General features: G+C 42.0%; 1 protein-coding gene across 2 annotated transcripts in view; it reads left to right on the top strand.

Moving 5' to 3' along the window:
* The window catches only part of LOC133049456 (phospholipid-transporting ATPase IB), a 458918-nt gene that overhangs the window by 198922 nt on the left and 247872 nt on the right, over positions 1 to 12124 (top strand). The window lies entirely within an intron of this gene.

Raw genomic sequence — 12124 nt, 5'->3', positions numbered from 1 at the left:
GATACAGATTCAACCGTCCGTTCGCAGATTTTGTGGAAGGCAGTCAGTGGTTTTTGCATTTTTGTTTTCTCTACTGTCTTCTGAGAAGGTAGAAGTGATCAGAGCCAGGCTGTCTTGGCAGTCACACTGTGGTGTCTGTGAGGTGTCACCACCCGAGGGTGTCACTCACACTGTCTCACGCGGAGCCGGAGGTCACGGTGAGAATGTCACCATCCCCAGCAGCTGCCACGATGGCCAGGGAGCCACCACCCCGCCACCGTGGTGAGCAGAGACGCACCAGACACCACCAGAAACGACACGGAAAGTCTGGTAGGCTGTAAGTCCCAGCACATGTGCTCTAATGTCATGGTTTTTCAAAGGGAAAGCGGAACGAGCCCGTTTGGGTTTCTCAGGGGAGAGCAGGAATGCCTTCCAGGCTCTACGGGAACTCACACTCCGCCTACCAGGTTCTGGACACCAAAGGAAAACATCTTTCTCCCCTTCTGACCGTGGCTGCTCCCTGAGGCCTCTGTGTGTCCCACCTCACTGGATCCCTCACCGCTTCACAGGAAGGTGTTCACCCTGGAACTGGCACGAAAGGAGGAAATTTCAAATTAAATACCGTTACTGTCTACAAAATAGAAGCATTAATTGAAAAAAAAAAAAAAAAAAGAACCTGGGATGGTGCAGTTTTACCTACAGAAGATGTTTCTTGGCTGGTCTCACATTTAAGATTAAGGGGAAAAAAACCCACATACTTCTCTTTTTTTTTTAAAGTGCATCTTTCAGTTGCTTTCTCTTCATTGAGAATTTAAACTTTAATATGTGACTTCAAATATAAGGTTTAACCTTCCATTTAAGGTTGACCTTTTCATCTTTAAAATGTAATAGTTATCAAAGTTACCCTTTTCTCTAATAATAGAAGAAAATAATTTTTTTTCAGAAAATAATTTTTCATGGACATTGTTTTGTGTAGTCTCCCAGCAGTATTGATTCAAAGACTGGCAAAGGCTGTGTGAAAATGGATAAATACTTTAAAGAAATATTTTAGGCAGCAGAAAGATGGAAAATGGAAGAATTTAAGATTTTGCTGAGATTGGAATCACACTGTTTTGCTAATTACACATCGTTATACTAAGATCATGGCATCCGGTCCCATCACTTCATGGCAAATTGATGGGAAAACAGTGGAAACACTGACAGACTTTATTTTCTTAGGCTCCAAAATCACTGCAGATGGTGATTGCAGCCATTAAATTAAAAGATGCTTGCTCCTTGGAAGAAAAACTATGACAACCTAGATAGGCTATGGTTTTTTCAGTAGTCATGTATGGATGTGAGAGTTGGACTATAAAGAAAGCTGAGTACCAAATAACTGATGCTTTTGAACTGTGGTGTTGGAGAAGACTCTTAAGAGTCCTTTGGACAGCAAGGAGATCAAACCAGTCACTTGTAAAGGAAATCAGCCCTGAATTTTCATTGGAAGGACTGATGCTGAAGCTGAAGCTCCACTATTTTGGCCACCTGATTCGAAGAACTGACTCATTGGAGAAGACCCTGATGCTGGGAAAGATTGAAGGTGGGAGGAGAAGGGGACGACAGAGAATGAGATGGTTGGATGGCATCACTGACCCCGTGGACATGAGTTTGAGCAAGCTCTGGGAGTTGGTGATGGGCAGGGAAGCCTGGCGTGTTGCGGTCCACAGGGTGTCAAAGAGTTGGATATGACTGAGCGACTGAATTGAACTGAACTGATACCAGAGTATTTTTTCATGTGCTTAAAATTCTAGGAAAGTCATCATTGGGCAGCAGTACATTTAGCGATCAGTGTGGATGACAGCTTACTGTTGTTGGCAGGGATGTTGGCATTTATTTATTGAGATTTAAAATGAATAGTCCGCTAGGGTGTTTATTGTAGGCTTGATATTCACACTGTATGTTCCTGGGCATCATAGGAGAACAGAGCAAAGACTGGTCTTTGCTTTCAGTGCAAATGATGAATGTGTATTTGTAATCCTTGCTTCTGGTATCTTCCTTTACTTCTCTTGTACTCCTCCCCTCCTTGAAATCAGGCCTCCTCCAGGAAGGCCTCCATCTTGCCATATGCACAGCCTCTCAATTCTTTTCTTAATTTGTCCTCAGCATCTGATGTTGAGAGCCACTGCCCATTGGATTCTCCTCTATTTCCATGACACCTTTCTCTTCTCCCTAGTTTTGTGTTTCACTCATAGGGCCTTTCACACCAGCTTTGAGACTCCATATTTTCAGCTTTCACCTTTGGCCTTGTTGTATTTTCAACCCATGTCTCTTCCACACATGTGTCCCCTCTGCTTTTACGGCTCATCTGTCTTCTCCATTAGAGATTCTCAGTGCTAACTTCCCACTGGATCATCTGGAGAGCCTAAGACAATTTCTTTAAAAAGTTAAGCATAGAATTACCCCCGTATGACCTAGCCATTCCACTCTTGGGTAGCTACCCAAGAGAATTAAAAAGAGGTAACCAAGCAAATAGTTGTGTGTGCATGTTCAAAGGAGCACTAGTTGTAATGGCCAAAAGGTGGACACAACCCAAGTGTCACTTGATGGATGAATGGACAAGCAAAATGTGGTCTGTCCATACAATGGATGCTTTTTCAGCCAAAAGAAGGAATGAAGCACTGATACATGCTATAGCATGGATAAACCTCAAAAACATACCCAGAAAAATAAGTCAGTCACAAAAGACCGTGTATTATAGGATTCCATTCATGGGATATATTCAGAATTAGCAAATCCACACAGAGAGACAGTGGCTTAGTGGTTGTCCAGGACTGGGGGAGGAGGAATCAGGAGTAAGTGTCTGGTGGATACGGGTCTCCTTTTGGGGATGATGAACGTGTTCTGAGACTCCACAGCAGTGATGCTGCACACAGCACTGTGAATGAACTGAGCTATTACACTTGACGTGGTTAATTTTATGTTAACTTTGCTATTGTCACTCAGTCAGTCAGTTGTGTCTGATTCTTTGCGACCCCATGGACTATAGCACACCAGGCTTCCCTGGCCTTTGCTATCTCCCAGAGTTTGCTCAAACTCATGTCCATCGAGTTGGTGATGCCATCCAACCATTTCATCTTCTGTCGTCCCCTTCCCCTTTTGCCCTCAATATTTCCCAGGATCAGGGTCTTTCCCTGTGAGTCAGCTCTTTGCAGTCAGGTGTCCAAAGTATTGGAGCTTCAGTTTCAGCGTAAGTCCTTCCCATGAATATTCAGAGTTGATTTCCTTTAGGATTGACTGGTTTGATCTCCTTGCAGTCCAAGAGACTCTCAAGAGTCTTCTCCAGAACCACACTTTGAAAGCATCATTTTTTTGGCCTTCTTTATGGTCCATCTCTCACATCCATACATGACTACTGGAAAAACCATAGCTTTGACTATACGGACCTTTGTTGGCAAAGTGACGTCTCTGCTTTTTAATACACTGTCTACGTTTGTCATAGCTTTTCTTCCAAGGAGAATGTTAACTTAACCTAAAAATATAAACAAATGAACCAAAGAATTCATCCATGGCAATGACATGTTTGTTGAATGAAAAAAATGGAATGTTGAATGGAAGTTTTATTGATTCATTTGAATGAAATCTTTGTTGAGAAAATAAGCAAAAAAAGCCTGAGCCCTAGACCCTATCCCAGGATAATTAATGTGGAATTCTAGGAATTTTATGAGCCTCCGGGTGGTTCTGATGAATAGTCAGGGTTGAAACTAGATGACCTCCCCAGGCTTTCTGTCCCGTGCGACCTCTCCCTTGAGCTCCAGCTTGAGAGCTGCTCCATCTGTGTCTGGGGTTCCTCACACTGACATTCTTGGGCACCTTGAGTTGGAATGTGACTGAGTTGGTTACTGTCCTCTGGGCTGTGCATCTCCTTATCCTTGCCAGTCTTCCCACTGGTTTTCCAGGTTTACTGTCTCAGTGGATGGTACTCTTCTCCATCACCAGGGCCTTTTTGTAGCAGAACAGTCATGATTTTATACCCAAGGAACTTTTAGAGAGACTAAACTACATAGACAGATTATGACATCGAGGTCAGAAATTGCAGGCTCAAAACTTATTCTTGAAAAGTGTTGTCTTGATTTTTTATAAGTGAGGAAATGAAAGCCTCAGACAAACTACATCATCTTGCCTGTGGGTTCAGTGAGTGATGGAGGCATTATCCACTTCTGAGTCATGAAGTTGTCTGTGTCAGAAAATCGGTGGTCCTGTGTTTATTACTGGGACCAAATGTAAGGTTTGATTTTTAACACATTTTTCAACCCATAGAATTTGTTTAAACCTACTCAGCATACAATTTTGTAGGATTTATCATTCCCCAGAGTGCTTCCCAGGTAGCGCTAGTGGTAAAGAACCCACCTGCCAATGCAGGAGACTGAGAGATGTGGATCGATCCCTGGGTCGGGAAGATTCCCTGGAGGAGGGCATGGCAACCCACTCCAGTATTCTTGCCTGGAGAATCTCATGGACAGAGGAGTCTGGCTGGTTACAGTCCATGGGGTTACACAGAGTGGACATGACTGAGGCGACATAGCAAGCACACACAGAGGGATAGCAGGCATGTAGAAAATGGGTTGAAAGAAGGAATCCTCTGTTCTCCCCTGTTCCCATTATCTATATTCTTTTCTTATTTTTCCTTTTTCTGTGAAGCTCTTTATTCTGGAGAGCTTCAAAATGGAGATCAATTTTGTAGGCACAGATGAGAGTCTGGGGACACTTTGACTTCTTGAACTTTGACAAATTTAAAAGTTTATCTTGACAGGAAGAGAGTCATGAAAGAATCATCAGGGCCGGCTTTGTGAGGGAGCTCGTGGATGGCCCCACCGCAGCCCCCTGCAAACACGGGGTGCTCACAGCGCCAGTGCCGCCACCCGGGCAGAGGTGATTTATGGCTCTGTGTCTCTGGGCAGGAGATGGAGTGGAAGGAAAACATCACAGCAGAGATTTACCCTGGTTGTGCAAATTAGGCATCTCAGAAGGCATCGTTTATTTTCTCCAGTGTGTTTAGACTTCTGTCTTTCAGGAAAGATGCAAAGATAAACAAGTATGTACCTACTCTCATACCATGGGAGTAAAGATAGTGCAGAGGAGAGCGCAGAGTGGGTATGACCAATGTTTCTGAAAGCTTTGGGGGCTTATTTTTCTAAGAGTGATTTATATTTCTTGTAGAGAGAAGTCAGAAAGTGCAGATAAACAAGAAGAAAGAAAACAGCATTCCCAACCCTGTAGACTGGAGATAAGCCTTTTTAGCGATCAGTGTCTAAATGTACATCTTTTTCAGTTGAAATGGTTTTTCTTGGAAGAGGGTTAGATTGTCCACAATATGTGGAGTGCAAAGATGTTTTAACAGTATTTATGGCAAATAGTAACATAAATGTGTTGTTTAATTTATTCCTCATTGCTGAATATTCAGGTTAAGAGGGGTTCCCCCCTACCTTCCACTGATTTAAGTATCACTATGAATAAGGTTGTTATAGCTCAGTCTTTGTAAGGATGCTTGATTTCCGTAATATAATAGTGGATTCAAGAGGGAGCAATACAGAAATTTACAAAAATGTCTGTGCCCTTCCTCTCGGAAAGCCAAGTGATGACTTGGGTGTGGTCAGTGGTCACTCTCTGGTTCACTGGTCCACTCTCTGGTCACCCCCGGCCAGGACAAATGTGCTGTCCTCTGTTTGGGCAGCAGAGCTGGCCTTTGTTAGTCTCGCCTAGAAAGAAGAGCAATTGAGAAACTATTTTGTGTCAGGACACGCATATGCAGAATCTAGGGAGAAACCACACTGCATTTTTACCTGCTGACAGTGTCATTCCCACAACTGGCTCAGTCTTACACTTTCTGAACTCCCTGAAGCTCCGGACTCACTTATCCAAGAGGTCTGTGCCTCTGTCCCCCCGGGAAAGGAACTGTTTCTTCCCACTCAGTCTCCCTCCAGCTCCGCTCTCCCATTAATGAGGCATGATGGACTTTGAGACGTCTCAGGGCGCTGTGATTTTGCATGGGGTGTCTTTCAGCCTGTGAGCCATCCACAAGAATAATGTCAAAGCAGAGCTCGGATACACTAATAAGAATTGTACCACCGATCGTGTTTGGGTTGGCCTCGATGTTGGTAGGGATCCAATTGTACACTTGCAAAAATAAAACTTTTCTTTGGTTTCTTTCATGATGTGATTTCTCGGCATCCTACGTGTTTGGTTACAAGTCAGCTTCCTCCTTGGACCTTTTATTCCAGAGAGCATTATTAACTTGTCGAGTTGTAAGTCTATCCTTGGGTTGTTTGTATTACAGCTTAAGAGTATGTCAGCTCGTTTGTTGATTAAATGCAATTAAGGGAGAATTCATTTTTAGACAGGTTTTCTCTTTTTTTGGTTAGCTCTAGCATGAATGCTATTATTTGAATGATTACAGCAATTTTATATGGTCCTAACTGGCTTTATTGTTACTCTGCTAAAGAGTGCTTAGGTGTAATGGTTCTTTGGCAACACATTGAATGAAAACAATTTCCAGAAGCTCAAAGTTTAAGAAATGTTTTTCTACCCACAGTTTTACTAGTGTTTCTCCAGAATGAAAATGAGATGGATGTAGGTTTTGTAATGTATAAAAAATTCCTTATGTTAACCGTTGTAGAGACTGGCATATTTGAAGGCTTCAGAGTATTAATCCGAAATAGTGAAAGGAATCCCTTTCTAAACATTCCATCTTAGAAAAAAAATTTTATTCAACTTTTGGAAGCCAAAGATAATTTTGACTATGACTCATGTTTAGAAATGGACTATTTTCATCTTAAGTAACTATTGCAGGAAATAATTTATGCTAATCACTCTGAGATCAACTTTTGACTTTTAGAGGTCTCTGATATGTTTGATTCCCCTCCAGCTAAAAGTTATCTGTTACCACTGTTTACATGTAACTCCTTCCAGTGAGACGTAGAAAAGTGAATTAACCTGTCAACTTAGTTGCTTGTGTCCAGAACTAACAAACTGATCTGGTAGACAGATGGCTTTTTATAGTACATGTGATAAAACATGGGCAAATATTTTAGTATAGATTCAGACTGCAGGAAAATCCTCTTTAAGAAAATCTAGTATAAGTAATTCAAATGAAAAGTTGGTACTTACAGCATGACAACATGATAGAAATATCTACTGGGGGACATTTGATAATAGGGTTTGATCTATAATAATATGCTGTGTTATTGGAAACATCTCCTAGAAGAAAATTCTTTTTAGTTATAAAATTGGTGTTGTATCGCCTTTCATCTGTAAGGAAAGTATTATTCTGAACATTTCTGAAAAGTGGTTTATACGACAAGAGTTCCCTTGGATTGGTGATCTTCACATCAGTGTGTCTACATAGAACCTCAGGTAGAAAGTAGGCAGGGGAAGGATGATGGAGACCCTTTTCCTTTTCGGCAGTAGTCTAAGAATTATGGTAACAGGATTCCCCAGCTCTCCATCCTTCTGCTCTGCTGCTTCCAACACCCGGCCCGGCAGGAGATGCCAGAGGAGCCCAGAGACACGTCACGTCTCACGTTTTTTTCCTGGGTTTCTTCCTCTCCCCCCTTTCAGGAATGATTAATTCACCGGTGCATGTCATTTTTGACAATGCTGCTTGCCAAACGAAACAGGGTGATATTAGGTCAAACCATGGTCCAAAGTTCTGAAATAGAAGCTCATAGTATTTGGCATCTTTCCTACTATAAAAACAAACCAGTGGAGGACAAAGTCAAGAACAGAGCTCAATTAAACATGTGGAATATGTCGTGAATATTTATGTCCCCAGGTCTTGCCTTGTGATAGTATTTGTACTTAAAGTGCCTTTTTTTTCCCGTTTCCTGTGAAGTCGTCCAGAACGTGTTTCATTAATACAAGAAAGTGTCATGTTAACTTTCATTCGGAAAAAAATCCCACTTCTCCTGACAGCACTGATGTCTTTCTGATTGAGAATATGCAAAGTAGCTCTTACCTTAATTGGTCCCAAAGAAAATTATGTTTTCCCTTTCCCTGTCTATGTATCTGATGCGTTCCCTCATTTATCACCTCTTGAATTATCGATGCCTTCCCTGTCCTCATCTGACAGCTAGGATTCCTCCGATGACTTTGAACGTCATATGGAGTGCTCCACCCTGAAGTTTCACTGTCCCCCAGTTTGAATAGGAAGGATCAGGGTTACAGTTTGCATCCACAGACTGAAGGCGTCTATGTTTCTGCTTGTATTTTCCAGCTCTATTAAGGTGTAATTGGTATATAGAAACCGCACATAATTAGCATATGCAGTTTGCAGAGTCCAGACATATGTATCTACTCTTTTCACCATCACCACAATCTGGGTAATTAACATATCCACCACCTCCCAGGGTTTCCTTGTGTCCCCATTGGTGTTTTTTTGCTTGTTTCTTTTGTTTGATGTAGTAAGGATGCTTAGTGTGAGATCGACTCTGTGGGCAGATTGTCAAGGACCTCATCGTGAACTCCAGCAGATCTCTGGAGCTTACTCATGTGTTACTGGAGGTCTGTACCCACTGGACAACAGCCCCCTGCCCCTCCATCACCACCCTTCTGTTGTTGATTACTATGAAAAGAAGAAAGTGAAAGTGTCAGTCGCTTCCCTGCATCCCCGTGGATGGTAGCCTGCCAGGCTCCTCTGTTCATGGAATTCTCCAAGCAAGAATACTTGAGTGGGTAGCCATTCCCTTCTCCAGGGAATCTTCCTGACCCAGAGATCAAACTGCCACCGCAGGCAAATTCTTTACTTTCTGAGCCACCAGGGGCTCTACCATTGACTATTTCAGATGCCTCTTGTAAGAGGAATCGTGCAGTGGTTGTCCTTCTGGGACTGATTTGTTTCACCAGCTTAACATCTTCCGGGTTCATCCATCCACTGTGAGGGCAGGGTGGCTTCTCTGCTGTGAGCCCCCGAGATTCCATGGTGAACTTGAGAGAGGATGCAGGACAAGGGAGAGACTGCAAGACAGAGAAGAACATGGACATCTTTTGTTTCTCAGAGTTCTTGATATGATATTTATATTCCGTCCCACTTTGGATTACAAGCAGAATTGTGAACAGGAGAGAAGTCAGATTGGTGGAGTCAAGTTGCCAAATTTTGGAAGCCTGGGCTTGGTTTGAGTTTTCTGATTGGTGATTTCAGAGCTTTGTTACCAGGGTCCTCTGCATAGCTTTGCTGGGTCAGCGAAGGCTAAGAGCTTTTGCTGAAAGGCTTGCTTTCTGCTGTTTGTTGATCAGCTGACTGAGGTCTGCCAGCCAGTGGTCTCCCGTGGCTGAGTTCTGGATAGGCTGGCAAATGAGAGAGCAAGGTAGACAGACAGACAGCCACTCTCACCCAAGTACTCCATCATTTGACATCCGGATCATCTGAGAAGAGCAGAGCCAGCCTTTCTTCCTACTAAGCAAGTACTCATTGTGGCATCCTTTCAGTTGGGCATACCAGTCATTAAAGACCAAAGTAAATACACCAGCTTGAAGACAATCCTTTCACAAATATACAAGCGTCAAGTTAAAACCATCTGTCAATCGTGTTTTTCCTTTTATTTGTTTTAATGAATAGGTGTTGTTTGAATATACCAGAGCCTGAAAAATTAGAAGTTTTATGTTATCACAGTATTTTGTCAATGCACGGATAATTGAAGCTTAAGTTCTTATTTTTTCTTTATAAAACCATGATGAACATAAACTATTGTCCCTGAAACAAAAGATAGCAACAATAAGGGAATAGATGCTTATTTGTAGACTACTGAACATGTGAACATATAGGTTCAGTGTTCTTCAAACCCTGATGGTTTGCGTCACAATAGGAAGTTTGAATGATCAAATCTGGGAACAAATGCAAGATTAATATTGAAAAATATTTTGAAATATTTGAAAAATGGAAGAAAAATGTTGTATGGTGTTCACTTACTTTCATGGCACTTGGGATCTGGGTTTCTATTCCCATATAGCTGTAATTGTGTATTAACCCATGAGAGTATAAACACAGCTACTTAAGAATAATAAATAACAACTGCATTAGGGCTGGTACCAACATTACATGAAGTTTAAAATATTTATAATCAGAAAAGTTAAAGAGAGAAGGCAGGGGTTGGTTGTGGTCCTATTTGTGTTTCCTGTGTTTAAAAACTGTGTCTGAATCTTTAGCGTGAGTCCACCCTTGGGGGCCTTGCCGTATTTCTTTTGTATCTGAGGTTGTCTTGTGCTAAAGATTTCTCTGGATTCAGTGTCATGTTATTTAGAAAAAAAGAGAAAAAGAGGGCTTTTAAATATTTTCTAGACCTGCCAAAGTCTAATTATGGTTAGAGTTAATATTTTTATATGTATTTTTAATTGAAGTATAGTTGATCTACAATGTTGTATTAGTTTTAGGTGTACAGCAAAGTGATTCAGTTTTATGCACATACATATATTCATATCCCTACACACACACACACACACGCATATATATATATATATACCTTTTCAGATTCTTTTTCCATATAGGTTATTACAAAATATTGAGTATAGTTCTCTGTGCAATACAGTAGGTCCTTCTTATTTATCTGTTTTATACATAGTAGTGTGAATGTGCTAATTCCAAACTCCTAATTTATCCCTCTCCTCCACGTTCCCTTTTTGCAAACCGTAAGTTTTCTACGTCTGTGAATCAGTTTATGTTTTGTTAATAAGTTCATTTGCATCATTTTTTTAGATTCCACATAGGAGTGTTATAATATTTGTCTTTCTGACTTAGATTGTTTAGTATGATCATCGCTAGTTCCATCTGTGTAGCTGCAAACGGCATTTGATTAGTCACTATAGTTTGTGCAGCTACAGGACGAAAACAAGAGAGAAAGACTCTGGGCTGCACACAGAGTCACCCTGAGCTTACATACAATCTGGTGGAAAAAAATATAAATAAACATAGTACGTCTTTAGAAAATATATAAAATAACGCATGTAAATGATGAGAGCTGATTGCAAATTAAATATCATACAGTGGCAAGTTCTAGTATTTATCATTGTAGTTTGTTTGATCAGTGGACGTTTTCTGGAGGAGGTGAATTCCCTTTGCAGCTTGCAGAAGTGATGGAAATTTGTAACACGGGGAGAGGCTAGTACTATCCCTCCTAGGGGGTCAGGCAGGATCTGAGTGGACAGGACTTCAGGAGGAAGGTACGTCACAGCTGATGCATTATGGGACACCAGGTGACATGGTTGGCGTCTTTCATAGAACAAGTGTTCTATGAATGTTCCTTTTTGATTGCAGGAGGAAACTGGAATGTTTTGTAGTTGATTCTGGGGGGCCCTTGCCTTTCTGTATTAATTTCCTTGATGTGTGAAGTTGCACCAACAATCAGCCACTGAAAGCTTGTGCTCTCCTCTGTCGACTTGCTGTGTTTCCATCAGGTGCAAGTCGCAGGGCTGCTCTTTGTCTTTGGGTTTGTGAGCCAGGCTACTGAAGCTGTTCCCCATGAGAAAAGGACTCTGAGCTCCTCTCGGTTTGCACAGAACATGGGGGTTTTCACCTCAAGGCACAGAGACCATCTTCATCGGTCAGTGCCGCTCCCTCTAGGTCTCTGGAGCCAAGAGGACGAGCCTTGTAGGAAGTCCCTCTCTCTCCGTGCAGGCTCAGAAGAGGAGGAAGTGCCAAGGAAGGTGAAGCATCCTCCATAACTCAGTCCCCCTGTCAAGGTCACCGAGAGGCAGGGCTTTGGGTAAGGTCAGGCTTGCTTACTCAGTAATGAGCCTATTCAGGGTAATGTGAATATGCTGCCTGTATCCAGACCAATTGCATGGGTTTGCTGGAAGTCTACAGACTCTAGGGGACTAGATGACAAGGATCTAAGTGGCTCCCTTCATGCTCTGCTTGAGACCACAGACACAGTGAAAGGGAATCTAAGTGCTATGGACATAATTATGTCCTCCCAAAATTTAACCAGTCAATCCTAAAAGAAATCAACCCTGAATATTCATTGGAAGGACTGATGCTGAAGTTGAAGCTCCAATACTTTGGCCACCTGATACAAAGAATCAACTCACTGGAAAATACCCTTTTGCTAGAAAATATTGATAGCAAGAGGAGAAGGGGGCGACAGAGGATGAGATGGTTGGATGGCATCACCAACTCAAT

Source organism: Dama dama, chromosome 30 (genome assembly GCF_033118175.1).
Source record: "Dama dama isolate Ldn47 chromosome 30, ASM3311817v1, whole genome shotgun sequence".
NCBI lineage: Eukaryota > Metazoa > Chordata > Mammalia > Artiodactyla > Cervidae > Dama > Dama dama.
The sequence above is the reverse complement of the archived record's forward strand: the minus strand, read 5'-3'. Positions and strand labels throughout refer to the sequence as shown.